The following is a 22,929-nucleotide window of genomic DNA, read 5'->3' as shown; positions in this document are numbered from 1 at the left end:
CACACACAATCAACTGTCATCCTGGCACCATAATTTCCTTTTATTTTGTCAGTTAAAATATGAGATATTTTGTAGATTGACTAAGCCAAGGGCCCAAAGAACTCTGGTCAAAAGTAGTGCACTGTATAGGGAATAGGGTGCCATTTGGGACACACATGAACTTGGAATCACAGGGTTTTGCTGTGCCTCAACTTGACTTTGATGTTTTATAAGAATACTTGCTTGAGTGTTTTACAGCACCTTTACACTGACTTGTGGTGGGATATTAACACAGCAGAAAAAGTGTTTCAATGCAGTACGTAGTTTAAATTCTTGGCAAGCCTTTTCACATGCACATGCGTGTTCACACGCAATCTCTCTTCTGATACTTTTTTATTTTATTTAACTAGGAAAGTGCGTTAAGAACAAAGTCTTACTTACAATGACGGCCTACCAAATGGCAAAAGGCCTCCTGTGGAGTCGGGGGGTTGGGATTGAAAATAAAAAATCTAGGACAAAACGCGCATGAATAGAGACAACACAGAGCGACCAAAGAGATACATGCTACTCTCAAACCAAAAGGTGGCAAACATATTGGTCACTTATGACAGTTGAGTTATTTTCGGTACAATGTTGTTGTATTTACATGGGCATGTTAAGCTGTACTTTATTGTACAGCTGGCTTCAAGTGGTCGATGCAGGTGCTCACATTCACCTTCCTTTGGTTTTGGTATTCTTTGTGGTTATTTTGACTTTTGACTGTACTGTGAGGGCTGTGTACTTTTCTGGGGCTTACACTTTCCTACTCTTCCTGCTGTATACATCAGATATTTATGACAATCCGCTACATACACAATGGTTTGAATCGTGGGTGAATCCCACTCCATCTCTATTCTTTCCATTACCTCTCACCCTTCTTAATAGCCTTTCTCTATCCTGTTCCTTATTTTATGTTTCAAGTATTTATCTCGTTGGTCTGTGCAAATGTTTTCACTCGAATGCCTTAAAATTATTTCTGTAATTGTAGTGGTTATTTATTAATACTGATGCTGTAGTTGCTACTATTGTCGTTTGTACCGTTTGTATGTTTCCTTCAGATACAGCTACAAGTTATTTCAAGAGTAACTTGTCAGTGCTTGAATCTGCTTTCCTACCAACAAAGTAATCATATGATTGGAAGTGCAATAGTACATTTCTTCTTTTAATGAATGTACAATGAACTTTTCTCCCTTAAGTACATTTGCTGAGATTTTTACTTTGAATGTGGTAGTTCTCAGTTGTCTTTCTGGGGCAACTTTGCCCAGGTTATGAAGTTTTTACTGTTTATTGTAACATTTGATGTGGTAGAAATCTGCTTGAGTTTTACCAGTATTTTGACACTTTGGTATTTCAAATAAATGTTGGACTTTGTGTGGATGTGACCATAAGTTATTTGTCCATAAAGTGTAATTAATTTAATAGAGATGGCTGCACTGCTACACCAAGATATAGCCGCGAGCCAGGCACATCTCCCGGCTAGCAAACGAAAATTACTACAACCGCAATACCTCTTTCGTCAAATGGCCTGGACCCTTTTTTTCAACACGAGGCTCCGCTGTTCCACCATGACTGGTCTGCAGACGTAACGACATCCGCTGTGCCTCCAACCGGTCATTGCCGGACATCGGAGCAGGCGCTTCTACTAGCCTCAGCCTGCTAACTTTTAAACGCTGCGTCTCCAGCTTGCTAAGTAGTAACGAATACCCAGCGGCTTCCCTGTTTCATCTATTGCTGTTCTCTGGACCCTATGATCACTTTGCTACATAGCTGATGCCTGCTGGACTGTTCATTGATCACAGTACTCTATTTTGTTAATTCTTTGTTTATCTGTTGGCCCCAGCCTCGAACTCGGGTCCCTGTGTGTAGTTAACTGACCCTCTCTGCCCATTCATCGTCATTATCTGTTGTCTTAGCTGTTGTCTTAGCTAGCTCTCCCAATCAACACCTGTGATTGCTTTATGCCTCGCTTTGTCTCTAATGTCAATATGTCTTGTATATTCTCGTTTAGGATAGTTATCATTGTTTTAGTTTAGTCCCCAGGCACCATCATTTGTTGACTTCTGTGATCAAAAAAGCCTTGGTTTCATGCATGTCAACATCAGAAGCCTCCTCCCTAAATTAGTTTTACTCACTGCTTTAGCACACTCAGCCAACCCTGATGTCCTTGCCATGTCTGAATCCTGGTTTTGGAAGGCCACCAAAGATTGAGATTTTCATCCCCAACTATAACATTTTCCATCAAGATAGAACTGCCAAACGGGGAGGAGTTTCAATCTACTGCAGAGATGGCTTGCAAAGTTGTCATACTTTCCAGATCTATGCCCAAACAGTTCGAGCTACCAATTTTTAAAATTACTCTCTCCAGAAATAAGTCTCACTGTTGCCGCCTGTTATAGACACCCCCAGCTCCCAGCTGTGCCCTGGACACCATAGATGAGGGGCAATCAATTCACATATCTTCAGAGTTTGTTCTGTTAGGTGACCAAAACTGGGATATGCTTAGCACCCCGGCCGTCCTACAATCTAAGCTAGATGCCCTCAATTTCACACAAATTATCAAGGAACCTACCAGGTCCAACCCTAAACCCATAAACATGGGCACCCTCAGATATTATCCTGGCCATCTTGCCTTCCAAATACCTCTGCTGTTTTCAATCAGAATCTCAGTGATCATTTCCTGCATCCACTATGGGTCCGCGGTCAAATGATCACCCCTCATCACTGTCGAACACTCCCTAAAACACTTCTGCGCGCAGGCCTTTCTAATCCTGGAAAAATATTGACCTCATCCCATCAGTCGAGGATGCCTGGTTGTTCTTTAAAAGTAATTTCCTCACCATCTTAAATAAGCACGCCCCTTTCAAAAATGTAGAACCAGGAACAGCTATAGCCCTTGGTTCACTCCAGACCTGACTGCCCTCGACCAGCACAAAAACATCCTGTGGTGGACTGCAATAGCATTGAATTAGCCCCCGCAATATGAAACTGTTCAGGGAAGTCAGTAACCAGTACACGCAGTCAGTCAGGAAAGCAACGGCTAGCTTTTTCAAACAGACATTTGCATACTGTAGCTATAACTCAAAAGTTTTTGAACACTAAAGTCCTTGACGAACAAGAGCCGCTCCTGCCAGCTGCCCACTGCACTGAGGCTAGGTAACACTGTCACCACTGATAATCAAGAATTTCAATAAGCATTTCTCTACGGCTGGTCAAGCTTTCCTCCTGGCTACCCCACACCCGGCCAACAGCTCTGCAACCCCTGCAGCTATTGCCCAAGCCTCCCCAGCTTCTCCTTCACCCAAATCCAGATAGCAGATGTTCTGAAAGAGCTGCAAAACCTGGACCTGTACAAATCAGCTGGGCTAGACAATCTGGACCCTCTTTCTAGATCCCTAAAGATTGGAAAGCTGTAGCGGTCACCCCCCTTCAAAGGGGGTGACGCACTAGACAAAAACTGTTATAGACTTATATCGTGCCCTGCCTTTTCTAAAGTCTTCGAAAGCCAAGTTAATAAACAGATTACCTACCATTTCGAATCCCACCGTACCTTCTCCCCTGTGCAATCCGGTTTCTGAGCTGGTCATGGGTGCACCTCAGCCACACTCAAGGTACTAAACGATATCATATGCTAGCATATGCTGGAGCATTGCAGTACGATAGCACATAATTTTAGGAGAGTTGAAAGAAAGTTTATGTGCGTTCATCATGCATGCTTGTACAGTGCGTGTGCAGGCATCTTATATCCTGATGCAGCACACTGAGCCTGACTCATATCTACCAACTTGTGCTGGTCCAAATGAGTGGGCGCTACATGAAATGTTCAGCAGTCAAGTTGCGTGATATCTTGTGCTACTCGAATGGTGTTAGTCTGTCGTCGGATAAACATTTACTGGATCTTTTTATGACTAGCATATTTTAGTTATTACCCTGGACCTTAGTGGGGAAGCTGACGCATATAGCTGTTCGATGACTAATCAAGGCTTACTATAGTTTCAGCGTGTTGGATGGGCTGTTGATACTAGCATTGCCTACAGTAGCATGTGGTGGGCTTGCTAAAAACCCACAGGGCGATCAGTGTTGGCGGTCAAGCGTTCATTGACTCTTATGGAAAGCTCTGTTAGTGTAAGGATAATATGAAATTCTAGCTTGATGCATGCCTGGCAATATATTAGCCTTATTAATAATGAAGCTGTTATAACACTCTGGCTTACTACTGAGCACTGATAACAGTATATCGTGACAAACACCAGCTGCATTGATACACCCGACCTTGAGAAACAGGAACGAACAAGCACACACACCCAATCCTCCCTTTTAGCTGAACAATGTGAGACAGAGACAAACACACACACATAATCTCCTTCTTAGCTAAACATTGTGTGACTGAGAACGGCACGACGAGACTCAGAGGAATGACGGACGGCTCAACAGGACCAATCCAAGAAGACAACACCTCAACAGGGCCAACCAGAAGACCAGGACTTCCAGACTCAACCTACTTTCTGTACTGTACATAACATGCTTGCAATCTGTTATTGGGGCTTCTTTCTGCTGGTTCCTTGTGAGCCGAATGAATGAGCCCGTATATGTTGTACCAGATATCTTTACTCTGAATAAACTGTCGCTTGTCATACAATTTACCACCTTGTCTGAATCGATCCTTGACTGACTCACCCTATCTACATATCCCATTATCAACATTAGAGCTTATTCAGACACTCTTATATGCAAGCTTATCTAGTAATCTATGGGGTAGACATGAGCCTTTAGCTCAAGTAGACCATTTGTAGGTCTAGGTTTGGATTAATCGGTCACTCTCATTGTGCATGCTGAAGATGCATCTGCTACTGTTGAGCAATTTCAGTTTGTTAGCATAAAACATACATTATTACCATGTGATGGTAGATCATGGCTGAGCTGTCCCGCTCTGCAGCAGTCTACTGTATGGTCTTCTCTGTACTATGGCGGCTGTTTTCTATTCCAATTTCAGTCAGGCAAATGATGCCTTATCAGGCTCAAATAGCAGGGATTCAGTTCATATTGGGCGTCAGGACCCTTCAGCATGCAGTCTGCTCAAGAATCCATCTGCCTGCCTACTCTTCATGGCCTACGGAGAAGGAACGAACATGTATATCAGAGTATCAAGTTTGAGTTCATGTTAAGGCAACGGTGTTGGGTTTACATGACTCTTTTCCAGAGGCGGTCCATATGATGGCTGGGTGTTCCTCAGTCTGAATACACTAAATGTTCCTTCCCTTTTTTATTTTGCATGATCTTTTAAATTCTGTTTGCATTATGGCCTCTCACATGTGGAACATTGTCATCACCAGAATTAACACTGCTTTAGCTTCATGTTATGCTGCCTGTATGCTGAGCACGGGCAGCACCCGGCGAACCTCTGTCCAAGATTGAAGCTGGTAGCCAATGACAAGATACTAGATCACGGCTCTGGTTCCTTCGTCAACGCTGCTAATTCTGCACTGCTACTGCTCCTCAATGGATCATTTCTTCACTCTGATCCTCTACTGCTACAATTGATTTATTCTGAGGATTGCGAAACCTACCGGAATTCCTGCATTATTGCTATATGATCATGATTATGTCAGCCAGTGGACCATTAGCTACTTTGCATAGGTAGAATATCCTCATACACTAAGATGACAGCTTTTCCCGCCTTATGGGCTTCAAAATTGCAATCTTCAGGCAATGACAAAAGGTTACCTATCACGCTCACTCTATGCAAAAAAAAATATTATAATAATGTTTAGGGAAGGGCGTTTTGGCTCGTACAATTATTGTATTTAGAAGCAGCTGTTTATGGCTTTCTCAATGTATTTTACGGTTGGGGAATGCAATTCATATTCATGTATCTTTAATAATTGCATGATCTCGCAATTTATTTTTATTGAATTATGGCCACTCGCATGTTCACATTGTTAGTAAAGCATTCCCAAACTAATGGGAAGGGTAAAGGTAGGCCAGCTATCATTGCTCAAACTACCAATGCATTCTGTCCTGTCTTCCATGTTATGCTACCTGCAATGGCGACCGCTGGTCACGTCAGGCGAGATACTGGTTTCCTCCACAGCTCCGTCTCTGCTAACGCTGCGGGGTATCTCCTGAGCTATACGCAGCCATTCATTTCGCATCGGCGCTGCTTTGACGGCTTCTCTATCTGTCCCTAAATTCGTGGGGCCAATGAGATTTCTTTATTTATTCCAAAAGTGATGTTAATCTGCGAGTAACATGCATTATATAGTTCGCTACATCAGCATTCAGCCTCCAATCAATAGCATTGCTTTGGTATTAAAAGTCAGTGCATTTTAGCACAGGTGGTTGGCTGGATGCTTAGGTTGCGTATAGTAGATATTTAATGTAGGCAACAGATGATTACACTTGTCATAGAGTTCAGTGATAGCACTCGGCGGTGCTTCTTTAGGGTGGCTGGGTCTACACTGCTTCGTGGCATATCGTCACGTGCCAAGATTAACATTCTACATCGAATTCATTTGCATGATACGTTTACTTTAGGTGGTCATTCGATCATATTTAAATGATGCTTCTGTCATGTTTGTCATTTATTATCATGTCTTGTCCCTGTGCTCCCCATTCTATTCGTTTCCCTCTGCTGGTCTTATTTGGTTCTTTCCCTCCTTCTATCCCTCTCTCTCCCCCCTCCCTCTCTCACTCTCTCGCTCTCTCTTCTCTCTATCGTTCCGTTCCTGCTCCCAGCTGTTCCTATTCCCCTAATCATCATTTAGTCTTCCCACACCTGTTCCCGATCCTTTCCCCTGATTAGAGTCCCTATTTATTCCTTTGTGTTCCGTTCCTGTCCCGTCGGTTCCTTGTTTAGTATTCACCATGCTGTGATTGCGTTTCGCCCTGTCCTGTCGTGTTTTTGCTGTGATTGTGTATCGCCCTGTCCTGTCGTGTTTTTTGCCTTCATCAGATGCTGCGTGTGAGCAGGTGTCTCTGTCAACTACGGCCTGCGCCTACCCGAAGCGACCTGCAGTCTGTGGCCGCTTCTCCTGTTATTCCCCTCTACAGACTAGAGGATTTCTGTTATTCCCTGTTTGGACTTGAATAAACTCTGTTTCTGTTAAGTCGCTTTTGGGTCCTCTTTCACCTGCATGACAGAAGGAACCGACCAAGGAATGGACCCAGCGACTTCAGACGCTCGTTACACTGCCGTCAAGATCCAAGGAGCCATGCTCGGCAGACACGAGCAGGAATTGTCTGCTGCTCGCCATGCCGTGGAGAACCTGGCCGCTCAGGTTTCCGACCTCTCTGGACAGTTCCAGAGTCTACGTCTCGTGCCACCTGTTACTTCCTGGCCTGCCGAGCCTCCAGAACCTAGGGTTAATAACCCACCTTGCTACTCCGGGCAGCCCACTGAGTGCCGCTCCTTTCTCACGCAGTGTGAGATTGTGTTCTCTCTCCAACCCAACACATACTCTAGAGAGAGAGCTCGGGTTGCTTACGTCATTTCACTCCTTACTGGCCGGGCTCGAGAATGGGGCACAGCTATCTGGGAGGCAAGGGCTGATTGCTCTAACAAGTTCCAGAACTTTAAAGAGGAGATGATTCGGGTTTTTGACCGTTCAGTTTTTGGTAGGGAGGCTTCTAGGGCCCTGGCTTCCTTATGCCAAGGTGAACGGTCCATAACGGATTATTCTATTGAGTTTCGCACTCTTGCTGCCTCTAGTGAGTGGAACGAGCCGGCGCTGCTCGCTCGTTTTCTGGAGGGACTCCACGCAGTGGTTAAGGATGAGATTCTCTCCCGGGAGGTTCCTTCAGATGTGGACTCTTTGATTGCTCTCGCCATCCGCATAGAACGACGGGTAGATCTTCGTCACCGGGCTCGTGGAAGAGAGCTCGCATCAACGGTGTTTCCCTGCTCCGCATCGCAACCATCTCCCTCCTCTGGCTTTGAGACTGAGCCCATGCAGCTGGGAGGGATTCGCATCTCGACTAAGGAGAGGGAACGGAGGATCACCAACCGCCTGTGCCTCTATTGCGGAGTTGCTGGACATTTTGTTAATTCATGTCCAGTAAGAGGCCAGAGCCCATCAGTAAGCGGAGGGCTACTGGTGAGCGCTACTACTCAGGTCTCTTCATCTAGATCTTGTACTACTATGTCGGTCCATCTACGCTGGACCGGTTCGGGTGCTACATGCAGTGCCTTGATTGACTCTGGGGCTGAGGGTTGTTTCATGGACGAAGCATGGGTTCGGAAACATAACATTCCTTTCAGACCGTTAGACAAGCCTACGCCCATGTTTGCCTTAGATGGTAGTCATCTTCCCAGTATCAAATTTGAGACACTACCTTTAACTCTCACAGTATCTGGTAACCACAGTGAGACTATTTCTTTTTGATTTTCCGTTCACCGTTTACACCTGTTGTTTTGGGTCATCCCTGGCTAGTATGTCATAATCCTTCTATTAATTGGTCTAGTAATTCTATCCTATCCTGGAACGTTTCTTGTCATGTGAAGTGTTTAATGTCTGCCATCCCTCCCGTTTCTTCTGTCCCTACTTCTCAGGAGGAACCTGGCGATTTGACAGGAGTGCCGGAGGAATATCATGATCTGCGCACGGTCTTCAGTCGGTCCCGAGCCAACTCCCTTCCTCCTCACCGGTCGTATGATTGTAGTATTGATCTCCTTCCGGGGACCACTCCTCCTCGAGGTAGACTATACTCTCTGTCGGCTCCCGAACGTAAGGCTCTCGAGGATTATTTGTCTGTGTCTCTTGACGCCGGTACCATAGTGCCTTCTTCCTCTCCGGCCGGGGCGGGGTTCTTTTTGTTAAGAAGAAGGACGGTACTCTGCGCCCCTGCGTGGATTATCGAGGGCTGAATGACATAACGGTTAAGAATCGTTATCCGCTTCCCCTTATGTCATCAGCCTTCGAGATTCTGCAGGGAGCCAGGTGCTTTACTAAGTTGGACCTTCGTAACGCTTACCATCTCGTGCGCATCAGAGAGGGGGACGAGTGGAAAACGGCGTTTAACACTCCGTTAGGGCATTTTGAGTACCGGGTTCTGCCGTTCGGTCTCGCCAATGCGCCAGCTGTTTTTCAGGCATTAGTTAATGATGTTCTGAGAGACATGCTGAACATCTTTGTTTTTGTCTATCTTGACGATATCCTGATTTTTTCTCCGTCACTCGAGATTCATGTTCAGCACGTTCGACGTGTTCTACAGCGCCTTTTAGAGAATTGTCTCTACGTAAAGGCTGAGAAGTGCTCTTTTCATGTCTCCTCCGTTACTTTTCTCGGTTCCGTTATTTCCGCTGAAGGCATTCAGATGGATTCCGCTAAGGTCCAAGCTGTCAGTGATTGGCCCGTTCCAAGGTCACGTGTCGAGTTGCAGCGCTTTTTAGGTTTCGCTAATTTCTATCGGCGTTTCATTCGTAATTTCGGTCAAGTTGCTGCCCCTCTCACAGCTCTTACTTCTGTCAAGACGTGTTTTAAGTGGTCCGGTTCCGCCAGGGAGCTTTTGATCTTCTAAAAGAACGTTTTACGTCCGCTCCTATCCTCGTTACTCCTGACGTCACTAGACAATTCATTGTCGAGGTTGACGCTTCAGAGGTAGGCGTGGGAGCCATTCTATCCCAGCGCTTCCAGTCTGACGATAAGGTTCATCCTTGCGCTTATTTTTCTCATCGCCTGTCGCCATCTGAGCGCAACTATGATGTGGGTAACCGTGAACTGCTCGCCATCCGCTTAGCCCTAGGCGAATGGCGACAGTGGTTGGAGGGGGCGACCGTTCCTTTTGTCGTTTGGACAGACCATAAGAACCTTGAGTACATCCGTTCTGCCAAACGACTTAATGCCCGTCAAGCTCGTTGGGCGTTGTTTTTCGCTCGTTTCGAGTTTGTGATTTCTTACCGTCCGGGTAGCAAGAACACCAAGCCTGATGCCTTATCCCGTCTGTTTAGTTCTTCGGTGGCTTCTACTGATCCCGAGGGGATTCTTCCTTATGGGCGTGTTGTCGGGTTAACAGTCTGGGGAATTGAAAGACAGGTTAAGCAAGCACTCACGCACACTGCGTCGCCGCGCGCTTGTCCTAGTAACCTCCTTTTCGTTCCTGTTTCCACTCGTCTGGCTGTTCTCCAGTGGGCTCACTCTGCCAAGTTAGCTGGTCATCCCGGTGTTCGAGGCACTCTTGCGTCTATTCGCCAGCGCTTTTGGTGGCCGACTCAGGAGCGTGACACGCGCCGTTTCGTGGCTGCTTGTTCGGACTGCGCGCAGACTAAGTCGGGTAACTCTCCTCCTGCCGGTCGTCTCAGACCGCCCCCCATTCCTTCTCGACCATGGTCTCACATCGCCTTAGACTTCATTACCGGTCTGCCTTTGTCTGCGGGGAAGACTGTGAGAGCCGCCAATAAACGCAGGATTAAGAGTCCAAGGTATTGTTGCGGCCAGAGAGTGTGGCTTTCCACTCGCAACCTTCCTCTTATGACAGCTTCTCGTAAGTTGACTCCGCGGTTCATTGGTCCGTTCCGTGTCTCCCAGGTCGTCAATCCTGTCGCTGTGCGACTGCTTCTTCCGCGACATCTTCGTCGCGTCCATCCTGTCTTCCATGTCTCCTGTGTTAAGCCCTTTCTTCGCACCCCGTTCGTCTTCCCTCCCCCCTCCCGTCCTTGTCGAGCGCACCTATTTACAAGGTACATAAGATCATGGATATGCGTTCTCGGGGACGGGGTCTCCAATACTTAGTGGATTGGGAGGGTTACGGTCCTGAGGAGAGGAGTTGGGTTCCGTCTCGGGACGTGCTGGACCGTTCACTCATCGATGATTTCCTCCGTTGCCGCCAGGATTCCTCCTCGAGTGCGCCAGGAGGCGCTCGGTGAGTGGGGGGGTACTGTCATGTTTGTCATTTATTATCATGTCTTGTCCCTGTGCTCCCCATTCTATTCGTTTCCCTCTGCTGGTCTTATTTGGTTCTTTCCCTCCTTCTATCCCTCTCTCTCCCCCTCCCTCTCTCACTCTCTCGCTCTCTCTTCTCTCTATCGTTCCGTTCCTGCTCCCAGCTGTTCCTATTTATTCCTTTGTGTTCCGTTCCTGTCCCGTCGGTTCCTTGTTTAGTATTCACCATGCTGTGATTGCGTTTCGCCCTGTCCTGTCGTGTTTTTGCTGTGATTGTGTATCGCCCTGTCCTGTCGTGTTTTTTGCCTTCATCAGATGCTGCGTGTGAGCAGGTGTCTCTGTCAACTACGGCCTGCGCCTACCCGAAGCGACCTGCAGTCTGTGGCCGCTTCTCCTGTTATTCCCCTCTACAGACTAGAGGATTTCTGTTATTCCCTGTTTGGACTTGAATAAACTCTGTTTCTGTTAAGTCGCTTTTGGGTCCTCTTTCACCTGCATGACAGCTTCTGCCGTAGCTACACATATTCGCCTGATGTAAGGTTCTGCTGTTTGGGAGATTGGTGTAGTTTACCGCTCCCACTGCAGCGAGTTACCATGAATGTGAAAAGCCTGTATCGCCAAGACTTGCATTGTTTATTGCTGAATAAATGGTTGAACATATTTCTACGTGCCGTTTGTCTTCTGAACTACGGATTTTAGCACCCAAAGAAAAGCTTTCACTTACACAGGACAAACGGGTACAAGGAAAGCATTTTAAATAATGGAAATATTTAAAATTATCGACTGACAGCGACTCAATGTAGTCGGATGGTGAGTGTAGTCGGCTAAAATGTTAACAAGTGATAAAATGCTTAAACGCAGACATGCAGGAATGGAAAGTTCAACACCGACTCGGAGACTAAGGAAAACTCATATGCACACGCATAGACAGTCTAATTAAATTCACATACTGGTACACACATTCTTGGACACCGTGCATTTTTTTTGCTTGCACAGTCCTGTTTACACTGCACATCTCTTACGACAGAGGGCTATTATATAAATATGCTTCATTAATCACGTATGTAACAGAACCACATTCTGCACCATGGCGGTACCACTGCCACCATGTAGCGATGGAACACCTTTTGATTTGATCACGTTTGAACTCTTCCTTTACCAGGTATAACAACTGAAAACAGCCTAACGACCCAATTTACAGCTTGTTTCAAGGGACGTTTTAAGAGACACAGACGCTCTCAAACAAAGGCACCTACACACTCCTTCACATCAATATCTTTACCAGGTCAATCTGAATATGGCCAGTCTATAACCACGTTAAATCCTATTAAGGATAGGAACCTTTTTTTTTCAATTTTGTAAAAATGAACCATTTCTGTTCAAAATGTATCAAGACTGCCCAAATGTGCCTAATTAGTCAATATATACATTTTCAAGTACATATCTGTGCACTCCCATCAAACAATAGCATGGTATGTTTTCACTGTAATAGCTACAGTAAATTGGACAGTGCAGTTACATTTCTAAGCTTACTGCCCAAATAAGATGTATATGTCCTGGGAAATGTTGTTGTTACTTCACGCTAATCACGTTAGTGCACGTTAGCTCAACCGTCCTGGGGGTGGGACACCGATCCTTAAGAGGCTGGCTATTTCTTCTCCCATCTACTGCGTTCACCAGTGCACCGTCATTCTTCTCCCTGTAGGGGGAGCTAGTCCTGTCTGGGTTGTAGGTGGGAGCTGCATAGGCTGGTGGAATAGGGCTGGGCTGGTGACTGAGCCTCGCCCTGCCATGTAAGGCAAGACAGTAGGTTCCCATACTGAGTTTCTCACACACCGACAGACACACAGTCGCAACAGTCAGATCATCGTCAGGAAGGCCCACGGACAACTGCTCTGATACAGGTACATTGAAAATGGGTGGCATGTGGGCTTGTGAGACAGGTAGAGGTAAAGCTACTCCAGACTAGTGTGCTGACACAGTTTTTAAAGTAGATCTCTGGTGTGTTTCTATATAAAGCGTTGTTTGATTGCTGTTTGTATTACAGTAATAGTGTTAACTTGTGATTTAGATGTAAAGGTACTTATTATTGTAGTAGTGGTGAGAGATTATAAATTACAGTTATTCTCTTCAAAGTATGTCAATGTTTGATTGCTCTTAGACAAGGAGACAATGGTCTTTGATATTGACTTCATATATCAGTAATCGTGTTAACCTGTGACAGAGCATATTTTAATGCTGAGTTGTCATATAAGAAGTTCCTCTAATGTAAGCAGCAATGCTAACATTTTGGGATTGTTGAAAATAGTGTATGATGATGAGTTAATTTTGTTTCCATAACCAGAATGTGTATAGATGGGATTAGTCAATGTGGCTCTGTTGAATTTCCCCAAGTATTGTATCCATTGTCAGGAGAGAGAGTTTATATATATATGTATATATATTAGTGCCAGTCAAAGGTTTTGACACACCTACTCATTTAAAGGTTTTTCTTTATTTTCTAGATAGTAGAATAATAGTGAAGACATCAAAACTATGAAATAACACATGGAATCATGTAGTAACCAAAAGTGTTAAACATACCAATATATATTTTGTATTTGAGATTCTTCAAAGTAGCCACCCTTTGCCTTGTTGACAGCATTGCACACACTTGGCATTCTCTCAACCAACTTCATGAGGAATGCTTTTCCAACATTCTTGTAGGGGTTCCCACATATGCTGAGCAGTTGTTGGCTGCTTTTCCTTATACCTGCGGTCCAACTCATCCAAAACCATCTCAGTTGGGTTGAGGTCAGGTGATTGTGGAGGCCAGGTTATCTGATGCAGCACTCATCACTCTCATCCTTTGTAAAAATAGCCTGTACACAGCCTGAAGGTGTGTTTTGGGTCATTGTCCTGTTGAAAAACAAATGATAGTCCCATTAAGGGCAAACCAGATGGTATGGCGTATCGCTGCAGAATGCTATGGTAGCCATGATGGTTAAGGGTGCCTTGAATTCTAAATAAATCACTGACAGTGTCACCAGCAAAGCACCATCACACCGCCGCCTCCATGCTTCACGGTGGGAACCACACATGCGGAGATCATCCATTCCAACTACACTTACGTTTGGGGGTGGGGGAGTTTTGCCCGGGCTAAAGACAGCTATATCGGTCTGCTAATACAGGACGAGTGCACTACTTTTTCAGGGGTTGCTGCAACCTCAGCACCCCTACTACCCGCAAGTATGGAACGACCCAGTAGCAAAGTAGTATTAGACAGGCTAAGCTGAATGTTCTGATAATACAGATGCGGTATCTTAATTTGATCATCCATTTCAGACTTAATTTGCTCTAACAAAAAATGTATCAACCCCTACAAAAAAAATCCATGAATTATAATCCACATAATTCCAATTTCCTGCTGTGAAAAACTGGGTCAAATTAAGATACGGCTGTTATGCAGGTGAATGAGGACCCAAAAGCGACTTGGCGAAAACAGAGTTTTTAATCCAGTAAAGTTACTTTACAAACAAAAGGCATAATACTACTCGTAATGACGAGAACAGACTGGAGACTTGATCAAGAACTGCAGGTTGCCTCGGGAAGGCACTTGAACGTAGCAGACTCAGACACCTGCTCACCACGCAGCATCTGAGGGAAACACGACACGACAGGGCAATACATAGACACAGCACGGTGAACAATAGACAAGGATCCGACAGGACAGGAACGGAAAACAAGGGAAGAAATAGGGACTCTAATCAGGGGAAAAGATAAGGAACAGGTGTGGGAAGACTAAATGATGATTAGGGGAATAGGAACAGCTGGGAGCAGGAACGGAACGATAGAGAGAGGAGAGAGAGGGAGGGGGAGAGAGAGGGATAGAAAAAGGGAACGAACCTAATAAGACCAGCAGGGGGAAACGAACAGAAGGGAAAGCATAATGACAAGACAATCTAAGACAAAACATGACAGTACCCCCCACTCACCGAGCGCCTCCTGGCGCACTCGAGGAGGAATCCTGGCGGCAACGGAGGAAATCATCAATAAGTGAACGGTCCAGCACGTCCCGAGACGGAACCCAACTCCTCTCCTCAGGACCGTAACCCTCCCAATCCACTAAGTATTGGTGACCCCGTCCCAGAGAACGCATGTCCATGATCTTACGTACCTTGTAAATAGGTGCGCTCTCGACAAGGACGGGAGGGGGAGGGAAGACGAACGGGGGTGCGAAGAAAGGGCTTGACACAGGAGACATGGAAGACAGGATGGACGCGACGAAGATGTCGCGGAAGAAGCAGTCGCACAGCGACAGGATTGACGACCTGGGAGACACGGAACGGACCAATGAACCGCGGAGTCAACTTACGAGAAGCTGTCGTAAGAGGAAGGTTGCGAGTGGAAAGCCACACTCTCTGGCCGCAACAATACCTTGGACTCTTAATCCTGCGTTTATTGGCGGCTCTCACAGTCTGTGCCCTGTAACGGCAAAGTGCAGACCTCACCCTCCTCCAGGTGCGCTCACAACGTTGGACAAACGCTTGAGCGGAGGGAACGCTGGACTCGGCAAGCTGGGATGAGAACAGAGGAGGCTGGTAACCCAGACTACTCTGAAACGGAGATAACCCGGTAGCAGACGAAGGAAGCGAGTTGTGAGCGTATTCTGCCCAGGGAGCTGTTCTGCCCAAGACGCAGGGTTTCTGAAAGAAAGGCTGCGTAGTATGCGACCAATCGTCTGATTGGCCCTCTCTGCTTGACCGTTAGACTGGGGATGAAACCCGGAAGAGAGACTGACGGACGCACCAATCAAACGACAGAACTCCCTCCAAAACTGTGACGTGAATTGCGGGCCTCTGTCTGAAACGGCGTCTAACGGGAGGCCATGAATTCTGAACACATTCTCGATAATGATTTGTGCCGTCTCCTTAGCGGAAGGAAGTTTAGCGAGGGGAATGAAATGTGCCGCCTTAGAGAACCTATCGACAACCGTAAGAATCACAGTCTTCCCCGCAGACAAAGGCAGACCGGTAATGAAGTCTAGGGCGATGTGAGACCATGGTCGAGAAGGAATGGGGAGCGGTCTGAGACGACCGGCAGGAGGAGAGTTACCCGACTTAGTCTGCGCGCAGTCCGAACAAGCAGCCACGAAACGGCGCGTGTCACGCTCCTGAGTCGGCCACCAAAAGCGCTGGCGAATAGACGCAAGAGTGCCTCGAACACCGGGATGACCAGCTAACTTGGCAGAGTGAGCCCACTGAAGAACAGCCAGACGAGTGGAAACAGGAACGAAAAGGAGGTTACTAGGACAAGCGCGCGGCGACGCAGTGTGCGTGAGAGCTTGCTTAACCTGTCTTTCAATTCCCCAGACTGTCAACCCGACAACACGCCCATAAGGAAGAATCCCCTCGGGATCAGTAGAAGCCACAGAAGAACTAAACAGACGGGATAAGGCATCAGGCTTGGTGTTTTTGCTACCCGGACGGTAAGAAATCACAAACTCGAAATGAGCGAAAAACAACGCCCAACGAGCTTGACGGTCATTAAGTCGTTTGGCAGAACGGATGTACTCAAGGTTCTTATGGTCTGTCCAAACGACCAAAGGAACGGTCGCCCCCTCCAACCACTGTCGCCATTCGCCTAGGGCTAAGCGGATGGCGAGCAGTTCACGGTTACCCACATCATAGTTGCGCTCAGATGGCGACAGGCGATGAGAAAAATAAGCGCAAGGATGAACCTTATCGTCAGACTGGAAGCGCTGGGATAGAATGGCTCCCACGCCTACCTCTGAAGCGTCAACCTCGACAATGAATTGTCTAGTGACGTCAGGAGTAACGAGGATAGGAGCGGACGTAAAACGTTCTTTTAGAAGATCAAAAGCTCCCTGGGCGGAACCGGACCACTTAAAACACGTCTTGACAGAAGTAAGAGCTGTGAGAGGGGCAGCAACTTGACCGAAATTACGAATGAAACGCCGATAGAAATTAGCGAAACCTAAAAAGCGCTGCAACTCGACACGTGACCTTGGAACGGGCCAATCACTGACAGCTTGGACCTTAGCGGAATCCATCTGAATGCCTTCAGCGGAAATAACGGAACCGAGAAAAGTAACGGAGGAGACATGAAAAGAGCACTTCTCAGCCTTTACGTAGAGACAATTCTCTAAAAGGCGCTGTAGAACACGTCGAACGTGCTGAACATGAATCTCGAGTGACGGTGAAAAAATCAGGATATCGTCAAGATAGACAAAAACAAAGATGTTCAGCATGTCTCTCAGAACATCATTAACTAATGCCTGAAAAACAGCTGGCGCATTGGCGAGACCAAACGGCAGAACCCGGTACTCAAAATGCCCTAACGGAGTGTTAAACGCCGTTTTCCACTCGTCCCCCTCTCTGATGCGCACGAGATGGTAAGCGTTACGAAGGTCCAACTTAGTAAAGCACCTGGCTCCCTGCAGAATCTCGAAGGCTGATGACATAAGGGGAAGCGGATAACGATTCTTAACCGTTATGTCATTCAGCCCTCGATAATCCACGCAGGGGCGCAGAGTACCGTCCTTCTTCTTAACAAAAAGAACCCCGCCCCGGCCGGAGAGGAAGAAGGCACTATGGTACCGGCGTCAAGAGACACAGATAAATAATCCTCGAGAGCCTTACGTTCGGGAGCCGACAGAGAGTATAGTCTACCCCGAGGAGGAGTGGTCCCCGGAAGGAGATCAATACTACAATCATACGACCGGTGAGGAGGAAGGGAGTTGGCTCGGGACCGACTGAAGACCGTGCGCAGATCATGATATTCCTCCGGCACTCCTGTCAAATCGCCAGGTTCCTCCTGAGAAGTGGGGACAGAAGAAATTGGAGGGATGGCAGACATTAAACACTTCACATGACAAGAAACGTTCCAGGATAGGATAGAATTACTAGACCAATTAATAGAAGGATTATGACATACTAGCCAGGGATGACCCAAAACAACAGGTGTAAAAGGTGAACGAAAAATCAAAAAAGAAATAGTCTCACTGTGGTTACCAGATACTGTGAGAGTTAAAGGTAGTGTCTCAAATCTGATACTGGGAAGATGACTACCATCTAAGGCAAACATGGGCGTAGGCTTGTCTAACTGTCTGAAAGGAATGTCATGTTTCCGAGCCCATGCTTCGTCCATGAAACAACCCTCAGCCCCAGAGTCAATCAAGGCACTGCATGTAGCACCCGAACCGGTCCAGCGTAGATGGACCGACATAGTAGTACAGGATCTAGATGAAGAGACCTGAGTAGTAGCGCTCACCAGTAGCCCTCCGCTTACTGATGAGCTCTGGCCTTTACTGGACATGAATTGACAAAATGTCCATCAAATCCGCAATAGAGGCACAGGCGGTTGGTGATCCTCCGTTCCCTCTCCTTGGTCGAGATGCGAATACCTCCCAGCTGCATGGGCTCAGTCTCTGAGCCAGAGGAGGGAGATGGTTGCGATGCGGAGCAGGGAAACACCGTTGACGCGAGCTCTCTTCCACGAGCTTGGTGACGAAGATCTACCCGTCGTTCTATGCGGATGGCGAGAGCAATCAAAGAGTCCACACTGGAAGGAACCTCCCGAGAGAGAATCTCATCTTTGACCACTGCGTGGAGTCCCTCCAGAAAACGAGCGAGCAGCGCCGGCTCGTTCCAGTCACTAGAGGCAGCAAGAGTGCGAAACTCTATAGAGTAATCCGTTATGGATCGATCACCTTGGCATAGGGAAGCCAGGGCCCTAGAAGCCTCCCTACCAAAAACTGAACGGTCAAAAACCCGAATCATCTCCTCTTTAAAGTTCTGGTAATTGTTAGAACAATCAGCCCTTGCCTCCCAGATAGCTGTGCCCCACTCTCGAGCCCGGCCAGTAAGGAGTGAAATGACGTAAGCAACCCGAGCTCTCTCGCTAGAGTATGTGTTGGGTTGGAGAGAGAACACAATATCACACTGGGTGAGAAAGGAGCGGCACTCCGTGGGCTGCCCGGAGTAGCAAGGTGGGTTATTAACCCTAGGTTCCGGAGGCTCGGCAGGCCAGGAAGTAACAGGTGGCACGAGACGAAGACTCTGGAACTGTCCAGAGAGGTCGGAAACCTGAGCGGCCAGGTTCTCCACGGCATGGCGAGCAGCAGACAATTCCTGCTCGTGTCTGCCGAGCATGGCTCCTTGGATCTCGACGGCAGTGTTACGAGCATCTGTAGTCGCTGGGTCCATTCCTTGGTCGGATCCTTCTGTTATGCAGGTGAATGAGGACCCAAAAGCGACTTGGCGAAAACAGAGTTTTTAATCCAGTAAAGTTACTTTACAAACAAAAGGCATAATACTACTCGTAATGACGAGAACAGACTGGAGACTTGATCAAGAACTGCAGGTTGCCTCGGGAAGGCACTTGAACGTAGCAGACTCAGACACCTGCTCACCACGCAGCATCTGAGGGAAACACGACACGACAGGGCAATACATAGACACAGCACGGTGAACAATAGACAAGGATCCGACAGGACAGGAACGGAAAACAAGGGAAGAAATAGGGACTCTAATCAGGGGAAAAGATAAGGAACAGGTGTGGGAAGACTAAATGATGATTAGGGGAATAGGAACAGCTGGGAGCAGGAACGGAACGATAGAGAGAGGAGAGAGAGGGAGGGGGAGAGAGAGGGATAGAAAAAGGGAACGAACCTAATAAGACCAGCAGGGGGAAACGAACAGAAGGGAAAGCATAATGACAAGACAATCTAAGACAAAACATGACAACGGCATTGTGTACTTAAGAAAATAATTCTAGGGCGTCACTACAGACACACTGGTTCGAATCCAGGCTGTATCACAACCCGGCTGTGATTGGGAGTCCCATAGGGCAGCGCACAATTGGACCAGCATCGTCTGGTGTAGGCTGTCATTGTAGATAAGAATTTGTTCTTAACTGACATGCCTAGTTAAATAAAATTAATCATTCAGTGAAAATGTCGGAGACTGAAAAGAAAACATGCCTCAAATTTTTCCCCCTTTTCTATCCAATTCGCTTTATTTTTGTAATACATTACACTTGATCATTCTTGAATAAGGACCTCGATTTCTTTTTGTTATTTCTCTAACCTATTTTGTGCCTCTATAGTACAGTTTCCATTACCATCTACCTGCACTGTTACTTCCTCTATTTCCTTTATTAGTCTCTTTTGACCTAAACTGCTTTTGTTTTAATGAGTATTGTATTGAAAGTGTCCCATACAATAAGGGGATCTGCTGTACCTATGTTGTCCAAACAAATTAAATTCTGAATTATTTTGTCTTAGTTAAGAACATATTGTCATCCAATAGGCTTTGATTAAAATTCTGTAATAGTTATATGGAGGCCAATTAGATGGTGGTCCGATCGCATTTGGTCTCCTAATAATACTTTTAAAAAATGTTTGATGCCAGCAAGAACGAGATTGGAAGTAATCAAGACGGCTAGCTTGATTTAAGCCTCCTCCATGTATATCTAGGTCATGGTTTTTCAATTGTTTATGCACAAGTTCTAATGTATCCATGATCTTTGTTATCTCCTTAAGTGCTTGAGGGTGATAGTTTGTAGAATGATTTCCTTTACGATCCATTGAGGTACTTAAAACCGTATTATAATCTCCCACCATAATAATAGATTCTTCCGTTGCTTGTGAGCTCAATAGATTATTATATATATTTTCGAAAAAGTGTGGATCATCATTATTTGGCCCATATAGATTAATTAGTCAGATCTGTTTTGATCCAATAGCATATTTTAAAATAATCCATCTTCCTTGCGGATCAGATTGCACAGTTTGCACATTCGGATCAAAATGTATAATAATTAGTATAATCACCCCTTTTTAAGTTTCTTTGACCATGACAAAAATATATTTCTCCTTCCCAGTCTTTTTCCATCCAAACTCATCTATATTTGTTGAATGAGTTTCCTGTAAACAATATATATTATATTCTCTCTTTTAGCCATGTAAAAATGTATATTTTATTTAACCATTATTTTACAAGGTAAGTTGACTGAGAACACATTCTCATTTACAGCAACAACCCCGGGGTATGGTTACAGGGATGAATGAGTCAATTGTAAGCTGGAGATTATTAGGTAACCATGATGGTATGAGGGACAGCTTGGGAATTTAGCCAGGACACCAGGGTTAACATCCCCACTCTTACGATAAGTGCCATGGGAGCTTTAGTGACCACAGAGAGTCAGGACACCCATTTAACATCCCATCCGAAAGATAGCACCCTACACAGGGCAGTGTCCTGGGGCATTTTTTATAGACCTGAGTAAAGAGTGCCTCCTACTGGCCTTCCAACACCATCTGATCTCCCAACTAGGACCAACCCTGCTTAGCTTCAGAAGCAAGCCAACCGTGGGATGCAGGGTGGTATGCTGCTAAGCCATTACATTCATAACTTGCTATACTTATTTCCCCACTTACCATAATGATACCCAGTTTCAATTATACTTACCACAACCAATGTTTGTAAACTTACCATTAAAAAGCACAACGATGATTTAAGTGTCAATATTGCTGTACCATAATCGTTTCCACTGTTAAGCATACTGTAGCTGCAACTTTGTAAACCTCCAATTGTCCTAATATTCCACACACTAAAACCTCCCCCATATCTAGGTCTGTTGTTACTAAGACCATCAGACCATCTCCCTGACTCATGATGCACCTTTGCATCCTAAGGCAAACCCTTGGCAGCCAATTGGTGTTGGCTTGAGGAAAATTTGGGCAGTTCCATGATAACATAATTATCTATGAGGATACCTAAAGCTGATGGCTGTGCCAGAGCTGACCGCAACTCAACCCCGGGCACTCCCTTATGTGAAGGCAAACTCAAGTTCAACTCACAAGTTCAACTCACAATTCCGACACAGCCACACCACGACAACCAAGAACCCATGCAGTACTGACAATCCAGAGCGAGTAAACCTGTAAAACCAACCCTCTCTCCACCCTACACATTGTTTTTTTATTCCAGGGTTTGTTGCTCTATCACCTTAGCTGTTTTACAGCTAGGCCTATATCATTAGGATCAAGAATATAGAAGGTAGCATAACTATCTTATATAGAAATATATAATATACCTTTCTCTCGCTTAGAGAAGTGCTTCCATAAGCCAATTACCATTAACTTGAATCACTTTATCCCAGTGTTAACCAGCCCACGCACACGAGAGACAACAACCCGGTTGACAATACCTAATCCATCCATTTGCCTGTGTGTATCAGAAGAATGATCATATCTTACATTTTTTATGTTGAGATTAATTGTTTTTAAAATGTGAAAGGGCAATTATTTTTGAATCATAGAGGCCTATTCCAATAGAGAACCTAGGCAAGTTTTTAGTTATATAATCCTTTATCCTAGCCATATAATACATCTATTCATATTTATTAAGTTGTATATTAAAAGCTAATCATTTCGATTAGTATAGTGCGAACAAGGGACGCACTATATAACAGTTTTTAAGTCATTGTATACTCGACCTCTACAATTAGGATATACAATTTAATTCAGAAGTTTAGATTGAAGTCATTAAAACTCGTTTTTCAACCACTCCACAAATTTCTTGTTAACAAACTATAGTTTTGGTTAGTCGGTTAGGACATCTACTTGGTGCATGACACAAGTCATTTTTCCAACAATTGTTTATAGACAGATTATTTCACTTATAGTTCACTGTATCACAATTTCAGTGGGTCAGAAGTTTACATACACTAAGTTGACTGTGCCTTTAAACAGCTTGGAAAATTCTAGAAAATGATGTCATGGCTTTAGAAGCTTCTGATAAGCTAATCAATTCAGTCAATTGGAGGTGTACCTGTGGATGCATTTCAAGGCCTACCTTCAAACTCAGTTCCTCTTTGCTTGACATCATGGGAAAATCAAAAATCAGCCAAGACCTCAGAAAAAAAATTGTAGGCCTCCACAACTCTGGAAAGTGCTCCCAAGGATGAACCAAACGCACTAAGGTACCACGTTCATCTGTACAAACAATAGTATGCAAGTATAAACACCATG

General features: G+C 45.6%; 1 protein-coding gene across 4 annotated transcripts in view; it reads left to right on the top strand.

The window, feature by feature from the left end:
- Window positions 1-12,663: 12,663 nt before the first annotated feature.
- Window positions 12,664-22,929, top strand: part of LOC124012090 (tuftelin-like) — a 49,164-nt gene continuing 38,898 nt past the window's right edge. Inside the window, exon 1 of one of the 4 annotated variants that reach the window (XM_046325489.1) lies at window positions 12,664-12,796. The gene's annotated coding sequence lies outside the window, so the exon portion shown is untranslated. The remainder of the gene's footprint in view (window positions 12,797-22,929) is intronic. The other 3 variants (XM_046325491.1, XM_046325487.1, XM_046325490.1) reach the window with 3 other exon arrangements.

This window comes from Oncorhynchus gorbuscha, linkage group LG24 (assembly GCF_021184085.1).
Source record: "Oncorhynchus gorbuscha isolate QuinsamMale2020 ecotype Even-year linkage group LG24, OgorEven_v1.0, whole genome shotgun sequence".
Lineage (NCBI taxonomy): Eukaryota > Metazoa > Chordata > Actinopteri > Salmoniformes > Salmonidae > Oncorhynchus > Oncorhynchus gorbuscha.
The sequence above is the reverse complement of the archived record's forward strand: the minus strand, read 5'-3'. Positions and strand labels throughout refer to the sequence as shown.